This window comes from Hylobates moloch, unplaced genomic scaffold (assembly GCF_009828535.3).
Source record: "Hylobates moloch isolate HMO894 unplaced genomic scaffold, HMol_V3 SCAFFOLD_4, whole genome shotgun sequence".
Taxonomy (NCBI): Eukaryota; Metazoa; Chordata; class Mammalia; order Primates; family Hylobatidae; genus Hylobates; species Hylobates moloch.
This window is the reverse complement of record NW_026652279.1, coordinates 47,122,149-47,148,611: the sequence shown is the minus strand read 5'-3', so window position 1 is coordinate 47,148,611 and position 26,463 is coordinate 47,122,149. Positions and strand designations below refer to the sequence as shown.

Below are 26,463 nucleotides of genomic sequence, written 5' to 3'. Positions count from 1 at the left end.
AATATTCCAACCTAGCTTTCTCGTGCTTATTGTTTACACTGTATATATCTTTCTATCTTTTCACTCTCAAGATATCCATGTTACTATATTTAAAGTGTATTCCTGTAGACAGCATATAGTTGACTCTTGCCTTTTTATTCAGCCTAATACCCTCTGTCTTTTAATTGTAGTATTTAGACCATTTACAGTGAATGGAATTATTGCTACAATTAAGTTTAGGTCTACCATTTATTTCATTATATGCTTTTGATTTTTTTCCTTTGGGTTTTTGTCATTGTTATTCTTCTGTTTTCCTTTCCTTTTTTAATGGGTTAAACTGATCAATGATTTTTCCATTCAATTGCACAACTGGCTTTTTAGCTGTACCTTTTTTTGTTATTTTTTAGCAGTTGTTCTAAGGATTACAATATGCCTCTTTAATTATCACTGTTTACACAGAGTTAATATTTTACCACTTTATGCAAATGTGAGAATCTTACAAGTATAATTTCATTTACTGCCACCCAGTACTTTGTAGTATTTTTACATACTTTATATCTGCAAGTACTATAGACTCATGAGAAAATATTATAATTTATGCATTAGTTTTTCTTTTAAAGAAATTAAAAGAATAAAGTGATATTCTTTTACATGTAAATAGATACTTCAAAATTTTTAGTGAAAATTTTCTGTAAAACCAAATTTCTATCTTGGTTCATAGTGTCATTTCCCTTTACCCTGAAGCACTCACTGCCTTTCACACTACTTATAGGAGTTCTACTGACAACAGAAAATTCTTTATTTCTTCATTATTGCAAGATGACATTGCTCTATATAGAATTCTGGTTTTGCAGTTGTTTTTCTTTTCAATCATTAAGAAATGGCATTACATTTAGTATGAGGAATGAGTTGATGTTTAATTGTTCCCCTATAGGTGATCTATTGTTTCTACCCTTATGGCTGCCTTTGAGATTTTTCTTTGTATCTTTGGTGTACAGAAGTTTGAATACAGTGCCTACATGTGATTTTCCTTGCATATTTTTGTGTTTTTCTCAGCAAATTTTGGACATTTTCAGCTATGATTTCCTCAAATATCATTTCTGTCCCATTTTCTCATCTGCCACCCACAATCTGCTGTTAAGATTCTCCAACAAATCATTTTTTATTTCAGATTCTGTACTTTAACCTTTGGTTCTTTTTAGTAATTTCATTTCTTTTTTCTTCTTCTGAGACATGCAAAGTATAGTGGACTGGTTGATACTGTTGTACAGATCACTCTGCACATTTTTGAATCCTTTTTCTCTCTGTTCTTTATATTAATAATTTCTGTTGACCTGTATTCAAGTTTACTGACACTTTCTTCTGTCATCTACAATGTATTGTTAAGCCACTTCAATGACTCTTTAAAAAAATTTCAGGTATTATACCTTAACTTTTTACTTATTTTTAATAATTTTCAGTTCTCTGCTTATTTTCTCATCTGTTCCCTCATTATGACAATATATATACATATATTTTTAGAGACAGGGTCTCGCTCTGTTGCCCAGGCTAGAGTGCAGTGGAGCAATCTCGGTTCACTGCAACCTCCACCTCCTGGGTTCAAGCTATCTATTCTCATGCCTCAGCCTTCTGGGTAGCTGGGATTACAAGCATACGCCACCACATCTGGTGGACTATAGGCGTGAGCTACTGCATGGGGCCTGAAAATATATTTTTTTAAAATCCTGAATATATTTATAATTTCTGCTTTAAAGTCCTTGTCTACAACTTCTGAATCATCGAGGAATCTATTTCCATGGACTTTTAAAATTACATGTCGCATTTTTCTGTATCCATCAACTGGTAATTTTTGAATTACAGTTGAACATTGTGTACGATATTTATACAAACTCTGGGTTTGGTTATCTTTCTCTAATGCAATGCATTTTTATTCCAGCAGGTTATTAAATTACTGGTTGACCACTTTGATTTGAAGAGGACTGGTTTTATGATTTGACAGAAACTTTCAATGCTTCAGTTTTGTCTCTCTTTCTATAATTAATTTCTTAGTTCTTAGCTATCATCTATATTTCTAAGGTTTGATCCTTCTGGGATTCATAAAGCCTGAGACATTTACCAACCCCTTCTAACTTTGTAAACTCAAACTCCTAACTTTGTCTCCTCTTCAGCTAATGTATCTGTTCAGCTCTTTTAGCTTTCTAGTTGTTACTTTTCTCCAGGCACTTACAGGCTCCCACATACATGCACAGTTTGTATCAGCCAAAACGTTAGGGTAACTTATATGTAGATTTATGGGAGCCTTCCCTCAATGGCTCCATCCTTTCTAACACTTCCTTCCTCAATTTCAGCTACTCTGCCAATGCCAGCTCCACTCTCTAACATCACAAACCAATAAGATTGTGGTTTGCTGCTGAATTCTAACTTCTCTATACCATACAGACTGGGAAGTTCTTTGAGGGAAGAAGCTGTAACAAATGTGAATTTTACCCAGGACAGTTCACTCCAGATTGAGACTGCTTTTGGTCACTCTCCAGTGCCTTCAAATAATTGTGGTGTTTTTTTTTTTTTAAGTTTTTAATTGGAATTTAGTTTTATTTTTAAACCATACCATGATTTGGAACTGTTATCTGTGGAAATACTTGTCCTGAAACAGTACAAGTTATTCCTCTATTACCAAAATCACAACTAACAAAATTGTGGTTTTATGTTAGATAGCACTTGAACTGATATGGAAAACTGTATGAGGATCAAAGTGTCTACAGGGCTTCCTCTCTCAATATTCAGTATTTTTTAAGTTGAGACAAGACTATTTTTTAACCTTAAAAAATCACTCATAGTGCCCTAGGAAAGTGCTATATATTCCACTCAATCGCTAAATATGGCCAACGAATATTTCTATAATTAAATTTGGCAGAATAATCTATGTGAATAAAATGAAACAGACCTATACGTAAAGAAAACTACCTTAAGGAACTTGCTTGGGAGATTAGTGGTATGTGATATTTCTAATTATGACAGAGAAGTTGAACATGTGGTACAGTTGTGTAGGGAAAATGGATAACTCTTATCTTCATTATTTTTTAACTCTTATTCTAAGAGAAGCATTTGCTAAGTAGTTTATATATATGAACTTACATAATTTTCATAACAGTTTTTAAAAATAGGTAGTATTGTAAAATTATTTTGTAGATCACAAAACTACAAAGTATCCCAGGCCATCAGACTCCAGAGTTAAATTCCAACCATTCTCTCTAACTACCTGCTCAGAATTGAGATAAAACTCATCCACAGCAGTCATCACTTTTTCTAAGAATATACATCACCTATTAATGTTTTTTCCCATCTCCCATGTTAACAACTTTCTTCCTCTGTCATGTAAACTTGCTCTCTATCATCTCCGTTCCTTTCTTGTTCATTTTCATGGAGCAGCCATAAAATGGAGAATAACTACTGAAGCAGTGAATAGCCAAGAAGCATCTCTCAATCAATGAACCTCAGACAGCCTGTTCATTTCTGTCCATCATTCTTGTCCTTTAGAACTCAGTTTCAAATTCATCTCTTCTAGACATTCATCTCTTCCCATGTTTAATCTGGAACCACCTACCCTTCCACCATACCAATTATCCTGGCAAATTCATGTAATAGACAAGTATTAATTATTTGCTTGTATGTCTTAATAACATTCTAGGTGCTGTGCCAAAAACAAATGAATAGCAACACAAGGTCTTCTGGTTACAAGCACATTACATTTTGGTTGGGGAGATTTTGACCCATTTCACAGTCATAATCTTCAACCAAGTTATCTCGTCAACCTCTATGTATGTATATATTCCAATATGTTGTTCTGCTTTTCTTTCTTCCTTGTAGTAATTTCACACAGACTATTCGCTTCAAGAACCTAACTAACTTCCTGTTGGTACCCAATCCTTTAACTCTGGAGGGTCGAATGGAGCCCTGTGGCTCCTGGCAGTGTTCCTGAAGATGAGGTCCCTCTGGTGGAACTCAGTTCTCACTGCCTTATCTAACCTTCCTCACTCAGCTTGTAATCAACTTAACTTTTAAAGTCTTTGTACACATTAGGTAATATTTGTTCTCTGAACTCCCAGAGGGGCTGTGGTAACTGCCCAACTAGGAAGCCCTACCCTTCATTATTCAGCAACAGCTTGAAGAATATTCTAATTCTAACTTTCCGCCCTCTGACAGACCAGCTGCATCAAAGGCTGTGTTCCCCTGTTTGTTTTTTTCCTGAAGCAGAGTCACCATTTCAAACTAAGTAATCTATGAGAAAAGTAAGAACTCTGGGTCCAAATTTTTAAAACATGCCTCTTCTGTGAACCACGAAAAATCTAAACTGGATTATGCCGTATGCTGGAGTCAGAACTTATGTGGTCCCTTATTCTTTGCCCTCTGGATCCCTGCATGCTGTTCAGGGGAAGTTACTGGCTTTTGAACTGGCGGTTTGAAAACGAAGGCATTTTTCTTTTAGGGAGAATAGTCTTTCAGTGATTTAAACAACGAGCCTTGTGATCAAAATAATTCATAAAGGAAAAGATTTATGAAGTGACTTCACTAGCACACAATGCATTTTTAAAACTTTGTTTTTTAAATAAATCTGTCAGTACACAAGCCAAGACAACACATCTGAATGCAATATCAGTGGACACACCCTGAATCTCTTCTTCTTTGCTTGTCCAAGACTGTGGTAGAAAAGGGAAATGATTCTCTTTGTCTTTTCTTATTTAATATTATTATTAAAAATTTTTTTTAAATTCTGGTTCCATGAAAAGACTTTGAAAAATTGTGCCTACTTTTGTTTCCTGCAGGAAAACCTGCCTTTAAAAAATGTATTTTCCATTGACCACTTGTGCTTGTTTAAGAAAATAAAAAAACAAATAAAGAAGTCCAACTTATAATGAATACCTCTGGCATTAGGGAGCCTGTTCTAATCTCCCTTTATCAAGTTTGAGTGATAGTTCTGCTCAACGAGTATTGACAGGGCCGTCCTGTTTCTCAGGCTTTCGTTTCCCTCGGTTGGAGAAGGATACAGTGCATTTTCACATTCTCAAAGTCTGCAGTTGTTTTTATATAAGAAGCAATTTGCTTGGGTCACGTCAGGTCGAATGGGATGCCTGCCCAGCTCTTGGTTTTAAAGGAAAAACATACAGAAAGACACAAAAACACAGCAGTTTCCTTCATTAAATTCCACTCTACCTGCCATGGGCTTCTAGCCACAATGGAATTTCCCACCCTGGCCTAGCCTAGCCTAACTTTTATTTTTAGGGATTTTTTTCCCCTTTAAATCTTACGAGCTTTCTTTCAAGTGAACTTTGAGGTAAGGATTATTAAATGATAGAGTAATTGCCTAGTTAAAAAAGAATCAGACATAAAAAACAAATGCCTAGTGACCTCCCATAATATCGCTGGATAACCACCTCCTGGATAACAGCCTTTCAAAACTGTTCATAATCAGCACAACAAGACAGGTCATGTAATTCAAAATTAAAACCTGAATCATTTAATGAATAGGGATCAGCATTTTTTTCAATAGTACCCTCTTCTTACCTAATTGCATTGGATGGAGATAATTTTGGAGAAGAAAATGAATAAATGAAAACACAAGGAACTAGATAAATAGATGGGGCGGGTGGGTGGGGGGTGGAGAGAGAGAGCAAGTGAGAGAGAGAAGCTTTTGGACCTCTCTCTCCAAAAAGCCATTTATGCTTTTCCCCATTGCCTAGGGGCAACTGATTTAATCAGGATTGTTCATGTGGATTATCTAAACTATGAAAAGCAACAGGGAGCACTTCCCAAGAAATCCAGACTGGGTCTGCTGCAGAATACTTGGTTTGGGGCCTGGAGCTAAGTAGACTGTTCACATTGTACTCAGGGTCCTAAGAAAAGTGGCTCAGTGTCTCTGTAATTCTTTGTCCCTTTGATCTACCTCAACATTTGGTGTCTCTTGGCATTAGGAAAGCTCACGAAAATGACCCTGCCTAGTTAGCAGATTCATAGTCTGGGCACACAAAAAAAGGGTAAGAAAGAAAAAAAGCTTTGGTAATGAGGGAGAAAAACGTACCTTCTTGCTATCTTTGCTGGGCATAAATAAAAACTGAAAGATGTGATTTTTGGAGATGTGAATCCCGTTCTTCCCACATTTAGTAATAGCCTTTTCAGAGCCAATTCAAGACCTTCTATCAACCACCTCTGTTAAACATATCAAGTTGGATTTCTCATTCATTATTTTCAAGCTGGATTTTGCATAATCTTCCTTCAAATGAAGAAGTTTACTTTTCAAACATGTCATTTGCTCTTAGCACTGTTGTTCTCCTTCACCCATTTTGGCTTCTTATCCTCAAATCCCTGATTCCTTATTAAAGTTGATTGTTAATGCAGCCATTCTTTAGCATCACAGCACATTTATAAACCAAAAATTAGTTTACTCTGCCTGGCTTCCAAAACCATTTGCTGCTTGAAACCATTTCATGAGTTTGTCTACTCACGTGAATAAATAAAAACTTGCCTATAATGTGAATTTGGGAAAGGAAAGAGCAACTATATGAGACAAATTCTACAGAGGCCAAAATTATTTTTACGAGTTTCATGGATTCAGCCCTTGCATGTGCCATTCTACATTAACTTTATCTCTGATATTAGGATTTTGCTTCTTAAGTAGATGTCATTTTTCTCCAGTAAAACCAAGTGGTTTACCCTGACATTTAACAGTAATTTAGTGATTTCAGAGTTCCTTCTAAATCTAAAGTAAATGTTCATGAGACTCATGAACTTGCATCTAGACAATTAATCTGAGCATTTTAACACCTCCCTGAGGCTACATATAATCTCTCACAACCCCTTGCAAAACCTGAGATTCTGAACCACTGTCAAGTTTGTGGTTGCCCTGGTAAGGAGTAAAGCAAAATCATTACTTATGGCAACTACCATACAAACATCGTAGTGAACTGGAGTACAAGAAAATCACTACTATACTTTAGACAGAACATTAGGATTAATGCTGGTAACCAAGGAACTAAGAGCCTGTAAATATAACTGGCTTAAGAAGAACAGGATTAAACAATATTGGAGTTTAGAAACAAAAGTAGTACTGTATCAACCTGTCACTATGCAGCCAGTCATTACAATAAAACTAACCAAAAGAAATAAAAGTATTTTTGTGTGCAATTCTTCTTGAAGCACTACTTGAATTGCATCTGTAGGGAACAGGTCTCATAGGTCTATTATTCGCCCATCTCCCCAACACACACACACACACACACACACACACACACACACACACACGTACTAGCCTAGGCCTATATCTACTGTGGTAAGTTTGCATCTGTGAGCCACTGAGAAGCTGCTTTATATATGCAGCATAGGATGAGAGTGAGAAAACCGGGGTACTCATGGTTTTTGTGTAATATCACAAAGAAAAGAAAACAAAAAAAAGGCTTAGAAAAAGTTAAGGTAAATGGGCAGTGGTACATATACAGAACAAGTTAGGATTCCCTAGGAACTGGTAATAGGACTAACCTTGATTAACATCTATCAAAATGATTTACTTACTCCAGGGTCTTGCATATACATAGCAGAAGCTCAATTAATTTTTGCTGAATGAATAATCCGGAACAAGGAATGTAAAATAAATTATCCAAAAATGTTGATAGAATGAAACTTTTCTGAGCAAGGAAAAGCTAAACTGATGGAACACAATATTTCTCCAGGTGTGCAGAAAGGTGCCAGTGAAAATAGAGAAAAACAAAATATTCAAATGCAGTTGTTTTCCATGTAATGACATTTTGGTCTACAATGAACCACATATATCTATACCATGGTGGTCCCATAAGATTATAATACTGTAGTTTTGCTGTACCTTTTCTATGTTTAGATATGTTTACATACGTAAATACTTACCATCTACTCTGTTACAACTGCCTACAGTATTCAGTTCAGTAACATACTGTACAGGTTTATAAGGTTTATAGCCTAGGAGCAATAAGTTATACTATACAGCCTATGTGTTAGTAGTATATACCATCCAGGTTTGTTTAAGTACACTCTATGATGATTCCACAATGATGAAATTGCCTAAGGATGCATTTCTCAGATTGTATCCCCATCATCAAGTGATGTATGACTAGTTTAATTATAAGTCTTACCTAGGAAAGGGACTTGAAGGCCATGTGCTCTTTCAGGCAAAAAGGCTTTCAAAATTTTGGCACTCATTAAGTAAAGTAACGAAAATAAGGTTTATAATTCCCTTATATTAAACCCTCTGCAATTATGCAAAACTGTCTGTACTTCAAATGCCATGTTCCTATAACATAACAACTCAGGGTGTCTTACACAGGACAGTCATTAAAGAATTTAAGGTAGATTAAAATAATCTGCATTCATAGAGAACAAATTATTTTGCCGTATTATAGCAATTCATTGAACATGAGAAAAAGCAAACAAACATGCTTGTTAATAAATGTTACTTAACAGATATCACACTGACATTTCTTAGTGACTGACTGCCATGGAAGCTTTCTAATAAGTCTAATTTTTCCCACGTTCTGAGTTTGTAAGCTAGCAATATTGCAGTTTTGGGTGTTTATGTTTGTTTATTTATTGGGCGAAGTTTTATTGAGTGCCTCCTCCAGCTATGCCAGTCTGGTAAGATCAAATGGAATCCTTTAGCTATTGTCACTATCCTAAATGGACCCCATGCTTCCCTTGTCCCTTGCATTCTCTGATTTTCAGAGATAACTGGGGGTTATCTATCATGGTTGTACATGCAAGTCTCTAATCCTATCTCCGTTCTCATCCGTTTTTCTGACTTATTTCCCTTTTCTCTTTGTCTATTACCCTGTGAGAAGCCAAGAGGCTGTATAGTTCTTAGTAGCAGTAGTAGTGCTATCTAGAGTTGGCATCCAACAGCACCAGCGTTATAATACACTTTCTATAATCAAGAAATGATTTTATTTCCTTGCCTCAGTAGAAATTTTACAAGTTAACAGTGGTTCGCCTGATATAAACCATAATATTTCTATCATATCATGAAAGAATTCTAAAAAAATCTGTTAGACTTTTCTTCTACAAGTTTGCCTATTTCCTCTGAATACAGTTAATTCACCTGGCAACAAAGGAGTTAGCTATTTCTTTTTGTATGCAGACAGAAAGAAGTGTGATCTTTCTTTGCCAATAAAAACTTCTGGTAAGTGGTGATAGACTTCAAAACCCTTCTTTTTATTTGAAAATCACGGTTCAGTTATCAGGAATTCCAAATTCAGAATCTAAGAACAGTGATCCTATATAGTCTTGTGATTTTGTACATGCTAGGGATTGGTAAATTGCTGAAGACTTCTTAAATAAGAGAGGAAGCATTGTTCTCTTCATTTGCAAAGAACCAGGAGGTACATTAAAAGAGGTTTTAGAGTAACCAGAATGTGTGATAAACTGTTCACTTTCTGTTTTAAAACTGTCCATGAGGTTCCCTTTAGAGATAGGACAGACTACAGAGAACATGGTGTCTCATTTCTATGGGTAGAAATTCCACAGAACAAGGCTTTGCAAAGAGTCATACCACCAGTTCCTTTTCCTGTGAGATGCAAATACTAAAAACAGATATGGGCTGGACAAGATTATTTTAAAAACAGATAGAAGGCAATAAAAGCTTTGGTGATATTCTAGATTACATATCAAATGTGTAAAAGGGTAAAATGAAAAGTTCCCTACTTTTTAAAAGCTGCATCAAAATTTCCTTCCTACACTGTAATCATGCCCCTTAACCCATCTATGCCTGAGGTTGCAATTTTTTTGAATTTCTGCAATCAGACCATGGCGATGACCTTGAGCAGTAGGATATAAATAACTCCTACATGCTTAGTGTTCCAATAATGGAACACTAGGCATAAATGGGATAAAACATAAATTGCTAGGTTCATGATAAAGAGCACAACTGTAAACAAAATAACTTTTAAAAAATATGTCTACATATATAATTTTATTACTTCTAGAAACACAAGTGTTATTAGACTTAAAGATAGCCAGTGAATTGAATCAACTTATTCTGATATGAACCTCAATGTGATCTGATTGCAGGCTGCAATGATTAAAACATTTTAAAAGAAATGGGTCCATACTATACTTTCCAACTGCCCACCCTTCTGTTCTTCTTATGCTACAGATTTATGGCAGCCTAACCTCCAGCCAACAAGTTAGAGAACTGGGTAAGACATCACTTTGGCTTTTTAAGAAAATTATGGATAATCAAAAAACATGACACAAAAGATTTAGTGGCTATTATCAGGGTATAAACTAATAACTAAAGGCATTTATGTGTTAGGTAATAATGACGCTTAGAAAATTATAACCATCAAGATGCTCTTTCAACAACTATATTCCAGATGTAGGAATTTTGTAGGGGATATGGCATAGGAGTGTTAAGAAATGTATACTTTTTTGAAAAGAAAATAATAAAGTCTGATTTATTTATTATCTAAGTTCTTGTGTTTTCTGGGAAAAAAAGGATTAATGAGAGGTAGCATTATTTGATAGTTAATGGAGAGTGGAAATCATCTGTTACAGGCCCACATGTTCACAAGCAAAATAATATTCTCTCAATCCTCAAATGGAAATGGGGACTATCAAATGCTATAAGACTCTGTCAACATTTCTGATAAATTCCATGAAAATTTTGTGTTACATATTTTAAAAATTGTGTACTATGATTCTAACATAGTTGATTATTAAATATGTAATCCTTTCAGATTATTCTTCTTCCTTAAATCTAAAGGGTATATTATTTTCTTGATTTATTCTTTTGGATAAATATCCTGTTCATAGATGCTTGAAATCCAGCCCGTCAGTTTCCCTTTAAATTCTAGCATATTTTAAAGGACCTTAAAAGATGACTGTGTAGTACTGCCTGATTTAGAACTTGCCTCTGTCTCTTACACACTGTATGACGTTGGGCAAGCTACTTAACTTCTCAGTACTTCAGTTTCACCATCAGTGAGAACAGCACAATAATAGTACCTAGCTCCAATGGTTACTATGAGGATTAGTGGGTTTCATACTGTCAATAAGTTGCCTTTCTGGGTCTTTGAAGTACTTGAAATCAGGTTAATTAAATTAAGCAGAGCTTTGGTCCCTTTGTTTGACAGGTTATCTCCAATTTTCATTTCCAGGTTCTGATCCCCTAAAATCAGTGGAATAAAACCTTGTTTGTGTACCTGCCATCTTCCTGCCCCAAAGCCAAGATTAATTTACCTGTTGGTTTTAGTTTTCACTAGGTCTCTCTTTGGCTAGGTGCTTCTAAGGGCAAAATATCAACTATTAAACCATTTGAGGCAGGTAAATGTTGAAAGGGGAACTTAATTGTTAAGTCAATAGCTGTGTGCCAGCTTAGTCTGCCTTTCAGAAAGATCACCATAGTAATAACGAGACCAATAAATAAATAAAAAGTATAAAATATACATCTATGCAGAATCTTAGAACCCTTTCTCTAACACATAAGTCATTAAAGGAAGCTCTGAGGTCTGCCTATGTGATTCAACATTTACACAAATCATAGTTCTGTGGAAGAAATTCTCAGTTGAGAACTACCAGCTTTCTTCAGATGGGATCAGATTTTTCTATACTCCATTATAAACAACAACAACAAAAGCAAACAAGTGAACAACAACAACAAAACTGTAGTTGTGGTTCACTCCAGTAATATATTCTACCAATTCAGTGGTTTTTTTGTTGTTGTTGTTGTTTTTGAGACGGAGTCTCGCTCTGTCGCCCAGGCTGGAGTGCAGTGGTGCGATCTCGGCTCACCGCAAGCTCCGCCTCCCGGGTTCACGCCATTCTCCTGCCTCAGCCTCTCCGAGTAGCTGGGACTACAGGCGCCCGCCACCACGCCCGGCTAATTTTTTGTATTTTTAGTAGAGACGGGGTTTCACCATGGTCTCGATCTCCTGACCTCGTGATCCGCCAGCCTCGGCCTCCCAAAGTGCTGGGATTACAAGCGTGAGCCACCGCGCCCGGCCAATTCAGCGGTTCTTAACTGGGGGACAATTTTGCCACTCCCTTCCCCACCAGGGGAGAACTGGCAATGTCTGCAGACAATTTTGATAATCCCAACTGAGGCGTGCTCCAATGGGGAGTGGTCAGAAATACCACTAAACATCCTACAGGGCACAGAACAGACATCTACCCCGCATCCCGGCAAAGAATTATCTACTCCAAAGTATCATAGTGCCGCTGTTGAAAAACCCTGTACTAAACGAACATCCGAGAGCCACTGGCCTTAAACCATCAGCCACATCAACACATAAGACACCCAGCCTATGGGATAGTCTAACAGTTAAAGAAGACATCTTAGAGGGAACTACTTCAAAAATATATAAACTGACAAATCTGGATACGATACTAAGGAAAAAACTGGTAAAACAGGTAGTTGTTTGAAAGCTTATTATGCCCATTATTATAAACCAATAATTTTAGATTACTGAACCAACCAGACTAATATTCCCTTTGAATTCCAAGGGGTATAAAAATATGAAGTCATCGACTATGCAACATTATCCTGTTATGGAGACATTCTGAAATGGTTTATAAAAGCAGTGAACACATTAAAAAAAAAAAAAAAAACTAGCCCAAATGAGTTATGCAAAGTTAACGTCATTTTTTCTAGGACCAGCTTTTTTTCTGTGCATAGTATTTTCCATATGTATCACAAACACTCATTTGTGCAGAACATAGCACCACACTTCTAATACAACTCCTCTCTGAAGACAAATCAGGCTAAAGCTAAGAGCTGCAGAACCATTTCTGTATGAGTCATTTTTAGCACAACATAAGCCCTAAGGTAGAGTAAAATTTATTTTCTAAATAAGCCACAATTATTCTGCAAACATTTAACCTAGCACCTCTTAACTGTTAAAGAATATCAATTATATATGAAAGGAAGAACAAATATTAAGGAAATTTGAAAATCAAGAAAATTTTTCTGAGAAAAATTTGTGAATTATGAATATAGCTAAAATTCAAATATGTGACATTTTTAAGGGTTTCCCTGTCAAAGACAACACATATTTTTCTAATGAAAGAGGATGCCTGAAGTTGACATTCATAAGAGCATTTGGATACTACCAACGTGAAGTTGTACAGATTTACTCATCTCTGCAATTACCCTCTTGCGTTTGAATTCTACTTTGGTTAGTGGTAGCAAGCACTAAACTGTACTGAGGGCTTCAGAAAAGCTGGCTTTATTTCTTTACACTTAGAACCCCAAAAAGTTGCTTCCTAGGCAGATACTAGGGAATCACATCTTACTGAGGAGGAAATAAGAGGTGGAATAACTGGATTAGCCTCATAAAGAATGAAAACTCAGTAATTTCTGAGTTGGCAGTATCTTTCACCCTCCTTTTGTCCATTTAAATTTCTAGATTTAGCTTCAAAACACTTGCCTTTTTCTACCTTAAGGGAAGTTCTAGGATCAGGGAGATGGAGTTAGAGAAGGTAGAGATAGTTTTAGGTTTTCACAGCAATTCAATGAAAAACTGCCAAGTATCTCCTACCAAGAGACCACTACTAAAATTTATTTCTAGAACAAGGTGCAGGGAGAAGTTTTTAAAAAGGAGAAAAATAAAAGGTAGAAAGCAGGAATGTTCTGGTACTGTAAAATATTTGGGAAAAAAATCTAATTTCTGTTCTCAAAATGCTTACTATCTTGCTCTAGAGAAAAACATAAACTCTCTTAAAATAACTGAAGAACAATAAGAAACAGTATAATTAAGTGTAAAAATGGGTGGTAGAAGCAAAATGCTGTGGGGCAGCCATGTGTGTCTTACATCTTTCCAACACAGAGAAAAGAGACAATGGGTCAAATGCAGCCTACTCTAGTCTCTGATATTAGTTTCATTACACAGCTATAATCCCATTACAAAGAACTTGAAGGAACTGTTGACATTTTTTGCTGCCCTGGAGTTTATTGTCTCAAGTATTGCTTGAAATACTAGGCTACATGCAGAGATGTCTGCTCTAATGGTATTTGTTGACCTACATTATGTTAGGGTTAGTCTGAATAAATGGAGAGGAACGCTATGTGGAATCAGTTAGTTAGACTGAGTGTGAGTAGGCGTGCATTATTTTTACCATGTTTTATTATTTTTAACCTAAAGACTAGGCATTTAAAGTAGGGTATTATCTGTAAGTAATCTTGTTGTTACATGAAACAGTAATATTTATTAAAAGTGCTTTTGTAAAGCCCAAAAAGGGGATCTGCAGAGGCAGATTTACTGCATATTTAATGGAGCTTAACCCTCAGGGACCTTCACTTGCACAGCCCCCCTTCCAAGGTCCTGTACTTAACTTTGTAATCATAATTTTGTATTCTTTTTCTTCAAGAGGACCCCCCAAATAGTTTAAGCTTCTGGTAAAATCTTGATCTAGCCTAGGTATAGGGATCCAAACTGATAGTTCTAAAAGGCTGATGCTGAGAAAGATACAAAATGTGCTTTTACAAGGATATCATATCAGTTATATTTTCCAAATATATCTCTCATTGTTGTTGCCCCCCTTCCCTGCAAATAAATAAATGCCATTTTTTTTACCTCACTGTTAAAAGATTATTAGACCCTTTTAAATAAGATCAATCTGTTCAGTGACTGGGAATAACCAGAGTGTTAAAAAAAGATGAAAAATTCAGAGGCAGAAGATAATTTCCAAGAATGAAAAGACATCTTAGAGAGACTCACAAAATGTTTCACTAAAACAGCAATAATTATTATCCATACCTAAGGAGTACACGCATTTGAGAAAAGGAAGGGCATGGAAAGTCTCTCAATACAATTTACAGTAGTACCTACTGAAAAGTGTGGTGAGTTTACAGAGTGTGGGAATTTTTACCACCAGTAACACCACGTGTCTGTTTTTCTGGTTTCTGAAAACCCCAAATAAATCCCACAAGTGCCTCTAAACTTCACCATGGAATTCTCACACTTCTGAGTAAGAAGTTCAGAACAGAATAAAAACTTTGGATGCAGTATGTCTGTCTACAGTTTTTCCTATAATGCCTTGTCCCAGTTTTTGAAGAAAACTGAATAAAAATTAATTCAAGAAAAAAAATGAATGAAATTACCCCAAATGGAATATTAAATTGAAAAATAACAGTCAAATTGTTCATAACCACTTCCTGTTAATTTTTTTTCTCTTTTAGAAATGGAGTAAGAATGCTTCAAATAAAAAACGTAAAACCCATCCCATCCCATAAAGGGCCCACTCACGTAAACAGGAAGCTTATTAAAAGAGCTTTTCTTGGTTTCCTGGTAAAATCCAGCTTTTATTTTGGTGGCAGCATCTATTAAGGAGGAGACTCATTTTGTGGGCAGGATGAAAAATTAAACATTGCAAATCCATCAGGTACTTGCTGGATTAGAGTTAGTTGACTGACTTGTTGGCTACAGGGAACAAGGTAGTTCTGAAACCAAGGAACAAGCTGCCAAGGAACAGTCCAGCCCTGCCCAAAAGATGATGGTCTTCTCCATCCAGGCAGCACAAATCAACTCGAGGTTCCAAGAGGGCCAGTAGACGCCAGCCTACCTTACTGTAAAGTGTCTCACACGCATATCTAACTGTTCTCTCCTTTCCTTTACATTTAAATCCTGTTGTATTGGCTTCTCTGCTTTCCCTTTCCTGGAAGCATTGTAGCGTAATTAAAAGAGCATGAGTTTTGGAATTTCAAAACTTGGTTTATAGTCCAGCCTCTGCCAAATACTGTGACATGTTACCTGCTTGAGCTGTCATTTTCTGATATGTAGATTGGGACTAACAATTCTTCCTTAATCAGCTCAAGTTTCACAAAATATGGGTAAGCATCATGTGACTCAAAATCAACTGAGGTAAAAATTCAGATGTCAATGGCCCTTTCTTGACTTATTACATTAGAATCTCCATGAGCTAGAAAGTCTTGGAATCTGCATTTTAAACTCACTCCCAAGTGATTTCTATAGACACAAAAGTTTGAGAACCCCATCCCACCTTGTCTTGTGTCAGGATTAAATAAAACCACATAGGTGAAACTTATCTGTAAATTGCATATCAAGACATGCTTAGCTGCTCCCAATAGTATCATTTTCCAGATAGCCCAAAGCACCAAAGTAAGGACAGAGGGCCATTTTCCCAAGATCTTTCTTCCAGCTTTTCCCTGCCATGCCAACAGCATTCTTCTTTATCTTCAGGGAGGCAGGGCAGGTTCACTGGGGGTTGGGGTAGAGCTCAGCGCTGTGACACAGGCAGTACTTCTGTAGAGTTTCATTTATGTGACTGTACCTACCCCACAGGGTGATATAAGGATTAATTCCTATTTGGTAATTTACTGTGTGTAAAATGCCTTGAGCCCCTTGGAGGAAAGTGCTATATAAATGTAAAATAATTATTACAATAATAATAACCTGGACTATTTAACTGATCAGTGAATTAGCCAGAAGATTTAGGGTGCCAAGGGACGAGGCTGAAACCATTATAAGTAGAAACACTTTACATCATCATATCTCATAACTGTTATCACAAAAAAGGGAAACAAAGGGTGAAAATTAAGATAAATCCATGTTCTCAACTGATTTAAATAACAGAGGATCACTAGTAATGATTCATGAAAGCCGGGAAATGCAAAAATGACAGCTGCATTGTTATTCTAACTCAGCCACATGTCCTGAGGTTTTGTACACTTTGGTCTTTTATTTGTAGGGAAAATATCTCATCAGTGCAACATCTAAAATTTAGCATTGTGAAGGCACTTGACTATGCTTTTGCTTAGTTGAAATACGTTCACAATGTATCCCCTATTTGTAGGTAATGATTTCTCTACCTAAAAAGTATTGATATTATTCTATGAAGTTCCAGGTAAATTTTGAATCGGTTGTTTACAATCTGACTCCCCACATACACACCCTAAGAATACACTCTAAGAAAACAATGGTATATTTCTAGATCTACATTTAGGAAACCAAAATATATAGAAGATACCTTTTCTTCCCAGGAAGAAAATGCTTTTGTACATAAACTCACATGAGCTCAACTGTCTTCAGCTCTTACATTTTTTATTTATTTATTTATTAGATTCATGAAGATTCTTCTACCAACAGCTCAAGGGGCTGAACCCAGAACTTTCATATATTGAATGTGAATCACTTCTTAAACCACAGAAAGGAAAATAAAGGGCTATAGAAATCTTAATGGGCAAGCTCCAGATGCTCAAAAGCAATTGTTTAGTTACTCTACTTAGTTATGCATCATTCAAAACACTTTCCAACAATCGGGCAAGAAAGGTTCCTTTGTGAAGAACAGGCTTTGGGGCCTTGGACAAGTTTTAATTCTAGTTGTTTTATAGCTCATACAAAATAGTTGTGGTGCATATGTAAAGAGGTACTGTACTTACATGCAATAAAGTTTGCAGATGAATATTTTGAAAATCAAAGAAAAGAAAACAAGGGGAGGAATGAGCATGTGGTACCTTGCTCTATTTTTAATTATTAACTTGTAGCCTCAAAGATTTCCATTTAGTAAAAACACATGTAAACTACGATGAATGAGTACTAGAAAATAAAGTCAATCAGTATAACTCAAATTATTTTGTAAAATGTGAAATTAAGCTTTAACCTGTCTATGTGGGAGGGTGATGAATAAATGAATGAATGAAGTAAAAAAATCAAAGATACAGAGTTGTAACTGATTTTCTTTGCATGAAGTAGTAAATATTAATATTAGAAATATCTTTTGATTTAGATAAAACTGGCCTTGGGTACATAATACACAACATTGAAAAACATTTCAAATGTGGTATTTGTTTAAATATATACATACATAAACACACACATACACACACAAGTCAAAAATATGGGTGTTCTGGTATAGCTTTCTGCCTTCAAAGGGTCTCTGGAAAAAACAGAAGAAAAGGTATCCTATAAACTGCTTTTGCTGAGGTCACTAGTAGAGAGCAAACCAAGGCAAGTGCTGCCCAAAATAATCTCTATTACAAACATTTTAAAAATCTATCTTTCCTATATATATATATATACACAATATTTTTAATTTTTAATTTTATTTTATTTGCTGTATAGCTAACAGCATAGCCAATGCCCTGGTCTTCTAGCCACACTGTAATTTCTTGTCCTTGCATCACAACCCCAGCTGTACTCATCAAAGTGGAAAAACTGACAGCATTGTCTGAAAGACACAGCTTGGGAAAATTGCTCCTTGCAGTTCCCCTGTCAATGAATATTATCATATTTTTCTCATGGATAAGGTTACTGTACTTTTTTTGCTGGGCGGGGGGTGGGGGGGCTTCTACATACTTAGCTACTAAGCACATTACCATTCCGTTTGTGGAATGGACTAAACGTGACAATGTGAGCTGTAGGGTTAGCATTCCCAACATTCTGTTTTAAAGTTTTTGTGTGTATATCTTTAAAAACAGTATTTCTTTATGTATTCAGAAGAAGTAAAATCACAATTATATTTTATTTGACATTGCTATTTTCTTAAGGAGGGTAACAGAAAAATCAATGGGTGGGCATAAAGAGAAAAAAATCATATGAGGCTACCGCACATATTCTGTTACTGAATTTCTTTCACCTAAATAAATATACAATGGAATGCTCTGAATTGTATGTTTTCTTTTCCCATCATATTAAACTACAGCAAAGTCCTTGGGCTGAAAGTAGAAAAACTGCGCTTTAGTGTTCTAATGACCCACACCTTTCACACATTCACTTCGTTTAAAATTCTAGATGCTAACTCAATAAGAAAGAAACAGATTCGGAGTATTTCAGTCGCCAATAACAACAGCAGTAACAATAACAATAATATTAATATTGGTATTAATTAATTAATAATTAATATTAATTAATATTAATACCAGACACTGGTACCTGTTAGGAATTTAGCTGTGCAGGAGGAGATGAACAGTGGACAAGCAAGCACTACTGCCTGAGCTCTGCCTCCTGTCAGATCAGCAGCAGCATTAGATTCTCGTGGGAGCACAAACCCTACTGTGAACTGTGTATGCGAGGGATTGAGTCTGCACACTCCTTATGAGAATCTAATGCCTGATGATCTGAGGTGGAACAGTTTCATCCTGAAACCATCCCCGCCCCTCCAGTCCATGGAAACATTGTCTTCCATGAAACCGGTCCCTGGTGGCAAAAACGTTGGGGGCTGCTGGCCCAGACAATATCATTCATTTTGTTAACTATTGAAAAGAGATGCCTGTGTGTCAGGTACATGCCAAATACTGGAAATTTGAAAAAAATATATATATATGTGTATATATACACATACATATATATATGCATTGTGGGCCTAAAACCGTCTCATTAAAAGCAGCTAATGATTTAATGTCATTTCATTTACTATCATTTTCTATGTTTACTCTTATAAAAATCAAACTTCTTCCTCTCCCCTTCCTCTCTCTGCCTACTCCTTCTTATTCCTTCTTTTAAATCAAAGTTTTACAGTATTAACTTTACACAGATTTTTGCCCATAAGAAGCTTATATGTTAAGGCAAGGAACCATTTTAATTATATTTACTCTTCATTTTGAGTATATTTCTTTTTCATACCTGACAAAGACTTTTGAAATGACTAAAGAAAGGCAAAGCAATCTGATTCTTTATAAAAAATCTTTCATATGCAATCTTTTGTCTGTAGTATTCTCATAATAGCTTAGAAATTTTAAAAGAAGGTTTTAGCTGGTTTTGTTCTTTTCAAATTGGCAGAATTTGATTTTTTTTCCCCTTCACATTTGGATTCACTTTAAAAATCAACAAACAAGAACATAAAAACATATTCAATTTAAAAAATATGCTCTCCATTGGTGCCTTGGCATCATCAACCAGTATCAGCATCACTCCGAAAACCATTTCTATTCTTTTTTTTAAAAAAAGAGTTTTAAAATGCACACATAAAATGCACTTAAAATTGATCCTACTGTATTAAGGAGAGAGAAAATTTAAGGGCAATGGAGAGCTTTGCTGTAACCAACTCTTCAGTCAACTATAGGATATTGTTAATACTGCCTTCACCTCCACACTGAAGATACAGGTACCATTTTGACTGTGCTTTTGAACAATATATATTTAAAGATTTGAACTGAGTAACTTCAAAGTCAGTAGTTTTCATGTATATGTCGCAGAATCATTGCATCTTATATATGACTTTAAGTTGTATTAAGCTGATAATTTCAAAAAGAGAGACTTTCAATGAAAGAAAATTCCTGAAATTTGGTCATTAAATGGTTCAAGTATGTAGAATTACTTAAAATGTAATGCCAAAGAAAGGTATATTGTATTTATCTAGAAAGCATGAGCATAAGAATGACCTCAGAAAGTTAGTATAATTTATTATTTCATTAAAGATACATTTCTAGTCCATCTATTATGTGCTAGGCCTTATAATAGACAACAGAAATGCAAAGAACAACAAATGCGATCTGAAAAGTAGTAAAGGTTAGGGAAGATGGGACTAGTAAGAGAGAACAGAGGTGAGAAAATAAAGTGATTATAATTGTAACTGCCATGAGCTGAGGGCATATCATGCATTGAGGTAAGGTCCTAGGTGCTTAATATGAACAAGCCCTGCAGGACAGGTATCATAATCTTTGTCTCACAAGTGGTGTTGGGAAAACTCGCTAGTCATATGCAGAAAACTGAAACTGGACCCCTTCCTTACACCTTATACAAAAATTAACTCAAGATGGATTAAAGACCTAAACGTAAGACCTAAAACCAGAAAAACCCTAGATGAAAACCTGGGCAAAACCATTCAGGACACAGGCATGGGCAAAGACTTCATGACTAAAACACTAAAGGCAATGGCAACAAAAACCCAAAATTGACAAATGGGATCTAATTAAACTAAAGAGCTCCTGCACAGCAAAAGAAACTATCATCAGAGTAAACAGGCAACCTACAAAATGGGAGAAAATTTTTGCAATCTATCCATGTGACAAAGGGCTAATATCTAGAATCTACAAGGAACTTAAACAAATTTACAAAAATAAAACAAATAACCCATCAAAAAGTGGGCAAAGATATGAACAGACACTTCTCAAAAGAAGATATTTATGCGGCCAAAAAACATATGAAAAAAACCTCATCATCACTGGTCAATAGAGAAATGCAAATCAAAATCACAGTGAGATACTATCTCACGCCAGTTAGAATGGTGATCATTAAAAAGTCAGGAAACAACAGATGCTGAAAAGGATGGGAGAAACAAGAATGCTTTTACACTGTGGGAGTGTAAATATAGTTCAACGATTGTGGAAGATAGTGTAGTGATTCCTCAAGGATCTAGAATCAGAAATACCATTTGACCCAGCAATCCCATTACTGGGTATATACCCAAAAGAATTATAAATCATTCTACTATAAAGACACACGCACATGTATGTTTATTGCAGCACTATTCACAATAGCAAAAACTTGGAACCGACCCAAATGCCCATCAATGATAGACTGGATAAAGAAAATGTGGCACATATACACCATGGAATACTATGCAGCCATAAAAAAGGATGACATCATGTCCTTTGCAGGGACATGGATGAAGCTGGAAACCATCATTCTCAGCAAACTAACACAGGAACAGAAAACCAAACACCGCATGTTCTCACTCATAAATGGGAGCTGAACAATGGGAGCTGAACAATGAGAATACATGAACACCGCCAGGGGAACATTACACACTGGGGCCTATCTGCGGGTCTAGGGCTAGGGGAGGGATAGCATTAGGACAAATACCTAATGTAGATGATGGGTTGATGGGTGCAGCAAACCACCATGGCATGTGTATACCTATGTAATAAACCTGTATGTTCTGCACATGTACCCCAGAACTTAAAGTATAACTTAAAAAATTTTTTAAAAGACGTGATAAAATAAAAAAAGAATTAACCACAGTGCCTTGCCTATTCTTCTATAACAGTATCTACTTCACTCTATTTTATATTGAAGCTATTTATCTCCAAGTTTCCTTCTAGAATCTAAACAGTTAACAGCCTGAAGACATTGACCTTGACTCTTGTCTAAGTTTTACAAATAAAAAAAAGAAGCACACTGTATTGATATACTTGGCCAAGTAATGATGTCCAAATGCTACAATGTCATAACCAGTGCTCAGTAACTATTAGATAAATAAGATAGAGTCATTCACTCAATCATTCTCTCCTGCCTGTTTCATTCATTTAGTAATCTTGTATGCTCATTGAAGAAATTAAAAGCTGCTTTATGAAAATGTTTTCTGTTAATTTGAATAAAAACCTTTACACATCAGCTAGTACAAAAGAGAAATCTATTGTTTGACAATGATTGTTACTGAATCAAAAAACAGTGGGGACATCTGCAGGGTACAGATCATGCTAGAGTCAGGGAAAACTGGTGATAAACTGCAGAAAGCCAAGAAATATACCAGCTTACAACTTAGCAGCACTGCCTCCACACAGTTTTTAGGTATTTATTGACTGTCTCACACTAATGCATGAGTGCCTGTGGTAATGGTAAAAGTATATAAATTTACTTGCCCAGAGATACTAATTGTTAAAACAAATACAACAATTTAATGGCAATGCAAGACAAGACAGACTAACATTTACAAAGCCATTTCTTGTTTAGGCAAGATAGTAGACTCTAAACATATATTATCTCATTTAAATTATCATTTAAAAACCCTTAGATTGTTAGTATTTACCCAGTTTAAACAAAAACATAACTGTGCGTATAACTTTTTTTTTTTTTTTTTGAGATGGAGTCTCACTCCGTAACCCAGACTGGAGTGCAGTGGTGCGATCTTGGCTCACTGCAACCTCCGTCTCCTGGGTTTAAGCGATCCTTCTGCCTTAGCCTCTAAAGTAGCTGGGACTATTAGGCATGTGCCACCACACCTGGTTAATTTTTGTATTGTTAGTAGAGTCAGGGTTTTGCCATGTTGGCCAGGCTGGTCTCAAACTCCTGACTTCAGGTGATCCACCTGCCTCGGCCTCCCAAAGTGCTGGGATTACAGGCGTGAGCCACCACGCCCAGCCTGTAAATCTTAACTAAATTCCCAGAGGCAAAATTATTAGAAGGCTGGGAGCCAGGATTAAAAAACATAAAATCCTTGGCTTTTCCATTTATTTTACATTGCCTCTTCTTAGAATCCACTTCTACACCAAAGCAGTTAAAATCAATGTGGATTTGTATTTTAATAGAAGGGTTTATGGAGTAGTGGGAAAGATAGCAAATAATAACTATGTTTATTGAATACTAGTGTTCCTAACATTTTGAACCTATCCAATCATTTAATCCTACAACAATCTTTTGGAGGTGAGTGCTATTATTATTATTGCCACTTTGTAACAGAGAAACTAAGCCAAAAAGAAGATAAACATTTGAAAAGTCATAAAGCTAGGTAGCCGCTCTGCAGTTGAACTTGACAGCCGATAGCCCACAGAGTTTAACCATCATGCTACATTGCTTCATTAAGTTGAAAGGTTATTAAATGAAATGCTTAAACAAAGTTCTAAGCACATGGCATGGCACCGAGTAGGTCTTCATTAAATGTCAGTCAGTTTCTTTTTTTCTTCAATCTCTAAAATTCTATAATAATAATAATACCTTTATTTTCAAAGTAATTCTGCTTTTTAAAGACTTACGACATCTGATTTAAATTTCACAAAAAAAGGATGGTGAATGTGGAATAAATCTTCACTAAAATGACACTGAAGATTATTTAAAGGCATAGAATGTTACTCACAACACAGATTTAAGAGACAAAAGTAGAAACAGTGTTCACAGTGTTTTACCAAAAACAAAAAGGGTATATATGCACAGGAAAAAAATGATTAGAAAGGTATATCCCCAAAATTTGAAAACAAATTACTTCTAGACGATTGTGGGGATTTTAATTGTCCTCTTGTAATTTATGCTACGCACAGAATTCTACACTGCCTTTTGTATGCTTTCTATACTAAGAAAAAATAAAAAAGAAGAGTAGTGCTCCTTTTTTGAGATCATAATACTGAGGGGGGAAAAATCAGTAGAAATGTGTGAGATTTCACCCTCAGTGATGGAGCTGGAATAGAATCTGCACTCTTCATCTCTAACCTACTGTGTTTTATCTGATCCTTATTTTCTATTCAGTGCTTACCATAATTGATGAATTCAAAAGTAATCCATGATGAAAACCCCTGAAGGTGATTAGAGAGACTGTGATTGTAAATGTGGTATCAATCACTAACACAAAATCCCTTATACCTCATCAGGCTTCTTAAGTTGTTTATTCAAGCCATTTGTTTCTGAGTCCAAACCAATAATATTATGTGATAGACCGGATTACTTTCTCTAATTCTTCCCTCCCTCTCTATAATAGAACTTTACATCCATAAACTTTACCATATGACTTTAATGTAACTCTCAGTAGAGTATGTGTTGATGTGGGAGATGGGGTATATATCTGTCTCTTGGCTTTAAGCTTGGTTAAGTGACTTGCTTCGACTAATGAAATATTATTAGTAAACATGAAATGAGCAGAGACTTTAGGTATTTTCTGCGGGAACAAATTCTGTAGTTGTCAATAGTTTGTCTTCCTAGATTCAATGTTTGATAAACTTTTCTAAAAGAAGGAATTTTTTTTTTCAGAGAGAAATATAGCTAACATGGAATATCATGTCCTTTTGTACTTACCTGGAGACAAAGTAAAGTACTTGGAAAATTAAGGTACCTTTTGCTGGACTATTCCTCATCCTTTAGTTTCTTCAGTCCAGACTGGGACATTTTGGTTAAAAAGGAGTAGGCTTGTGATGTTAAGGTGATCATCTTGGTCACCATACCCCAGAAAAAATCTTTACGTATCCATGTCTTAGACACTGAGGTGCAGAAAGAGAGTTCTGAACTTTCCATTCCATTGTCATTTGTGTTGTGGAGCCTTATTAATCTGTCTCATGGAAGGTGGGAATCAGGCTATGAATGGACAATAATTCATGGGGGGCAGTCAACAGTAGAGAAGAAGTTGCTGCAAATTGATTAATACAAACAAACCACCCTGAGTACCTGGCTCACTTTAGGTTCTCTCCAAAGGCTTCGGTACAGGCAGTAACTTAGAAGGTAATCTCAGAGGGTAAGACAATAATAAGGATTGGCCAGGATCTCTGAGATTTATACAAAATGGCTCCAGAGGTAGACATTATAAAGAAATAGAGGCTGGAACATCTCTTTTTCCAGCTCTATTCCTCATTTAGTTGAGAGTTTCCTCAGGGCATTAAGTTCCACTTCTGTAAGCCCCATTCTCCGCATCCTAGATTTTTTTAGATCTCCCAGCATTGGAAAAGGTCCTGGGGCAGAAGGAAAAGCATACTTGAGGTGGGAGTCTGGTTTAGCAGAGAACGGCTTCAGGTGCAGCTGAAGGGACCATGACAGCACTGCCTGACATCTCTGAGGGACTATGACAGGATTTTGACAGCCACATCTGCTACAGAAGCCTGTAAAGACTTGGGGTGGGGGCGGTGGTGTATAATATACTGTGTAGTCTGATATTGCATCCTTTAAAGTATGGTCTGGGGAAGGTTAGGCTGCATCTTCTTTATTAAATTATATTCCAAACAAGGTGTCTCCTCTGACTCCTGCATGAAGTCAAACTTTGGGACAGTAAATCATACACTGTCCAGCTAAGAAAAATGACATGTTGTTAATAGGCTTAACTGATTCTCTTGCTATGATGGCAAGATCAGATTTTTAGCAGTGCTTATGAAAATCCTGACACTCATTCACCAATTATTTTCTTCTAGGAGTCTAATATGTATTCATCTTCCCATATTTCAGGGAAGAAATGGTTGAATGACTTTAGGGAGTTTTTTCCCAAAATGCTGACGCATTTTTGCAGCATTTTGCCATAATGGGGCCTACTGAAAATTTTTCTGACATTCTGAATTCATGGCATTAAGATTTGTGGTGTTGTTTTTGTATCTGGTTTGTATTTATTTTTGTTTTTATTAAAATATAGGAGAAATTGGGACAGGTTAAGAGTTGCACCTAAATGTATGAAGCTTGAGGTCTTTGAACATAAATGAATTAGATATACAGAAAGTTATTAAGACCTTTAAGCATTTGTAAACATTTCATCATTGCTGACAATATCGATTTACTTTAGTTAACCCTGCCTGAGCAGCTCCTGCATTGCTACAAGGATGAAGGTGGGGTTATTTAAAAATTTACCAAGCTGAAGGAGTTTTCCGGAGAAAATTGGTTTGGGGACTCAGAGCATAAGGATAAACAATGGATACTTTTATGGTTACAGGAGAGGAGTTGATAAACCCCTCATTCCCCTGATGTAATGTATAAAGGAAAATATTGTATTCCTGGTCCTCACAAATGGGGTGGTGGCAGGGTAGGTAGGTTATATGAACACACATGTCTTCCCTTTGACAATGAGTGGGCAAGCCTTTAAAAAAAGGTCTGAAAAAATAAAGAGCCCTGGGGA

At 36.0% G+C, this 26,463-nt stretch overlaps 1 protein-coding gene across 10 annotated transcripts in view; it reads right to left on the bottom strand.

The window, feature by feature from the left end:
• Positions 1-26,463, bottom strand: part of ZBTB20 (zinc finger and BTB domain containing 20) — a 787,576-nt gene that overhangs the window by 340,847 nt on the left and 420,266 nt on the right. Inside the window, exon 1 of one of the 10 annotated variants that reach the window (XM_058437482.1) lies at positions 7,543-11,990. The exons of the other annotated variants lie outside the window; for them this stretch is intronic. The gene's annotated coding sequence lies outside the window, so the exon portion shown is untranslated. Of the gene's footprint in view, positions 1-7,542; positions 11,991-26,463 lie in introns of those variants that run through there. 10 annotated transcript variants of the gene reach the window in all.